The sequence below is a fragment of the Colossoma macropomum genome, unplaced genomic scaffold (genome assembly GCF_904425465.1).
Source record: "Colossoma macropomum unplaced genomic scaffold, Colossoma_macropomum, whole genome shotgun sequence".
In the NCBI taxonomy this organism is placed as follows: domain Eukaryota; kingdom Metazoa; phylum Chordata; class Actinopteri; order Characiformes; family Serrasalmidae; genus Colossoma; species Colossoma macropomum.
The window spans coordinates 51,460-52,500 of NW_023495904.1; positions in this window are offsets into that span (position 1 = coordinate 51,460).

Genomic DNA, 1,041 nt, shown 5'->3' on the forward strand with positions numbered 1-1,041 from the left:
TCGAGACAGAGATGCACTTTATTCTTCACTGTGAAAAATACAAACAAACAAGGGAAATTTACACAAACAAATTCAACAAATTAATCCCAAATTTTGAAAAATGTACAGAATTGGAGAAATTACGAACATTCCTTGGAGAAGGGCCCACAGCCCCCCTGGCTGCTAAATACGTAACAACATGCCACCGCCTGAGAGACAGTGGGTAACAGTAATAATAATACTCTAATATTGTGATTATAATAATTAATATGGTTATTATTTATGTTGGTTCTTTTATCTTATTCTGTTTTCATTACTGTTTTTTATTGTTCACTTCTACTGTTGTTATGCTTTAGCAATACTGTACCTCACAGTCATGCTAATAAAGCTATTCTGAACTGAAAGAAAAAGAGAGAGAGAGAGACAGAGAGAGAGACAGCTTGATAAAGAGAGAGAGAGAGAGAGATTTTTAAATCATTAGTAAAATTACAAAACATATCATAAATAGTTTGGTGGACTTTCTTCATAAAAATGCATGTTTTTTCAGGTTGTCTCAGCTACTGCTCGTTCACACATCTCCACAACAAGGAAGTCTTTTTAAGGTTGCACCTTTACCAACAGGACATATGGCCTTTTTTTATTGGAGCACAGGCACCATGTTAAGCATTACAGGCTGACCCATTCATATTTTGAACAGTGAAGTGTATACCCCTAATCTGGTGAATTTATTCCACTGTTTCTGAACCAGGCCTTAACTTCTTAAATGGCCAAGACCCACCAGCAGACCCAAAGTTATATTACACACTTCTGTAATCTAAGAATAGCTCAACCAGTTTGAACTGAAGTCCCTGTAGCTACTAAATAATAAGCCTTAGTATGTAATAAGCCTGGGATTTTAAGGGGTCGAAGCAGTAATTCACTACAGAGATGGCTGATGTGTACTCTTTTTCAATGCTGCACTGGACAGTGACTCTTCTGCATAGTGCAGAGAGGTGTGATAGTTTCCGTAAATTTATACACTTGGTTAGTGTTTACTTATTCAGAAGATCATTTTCAATGAGT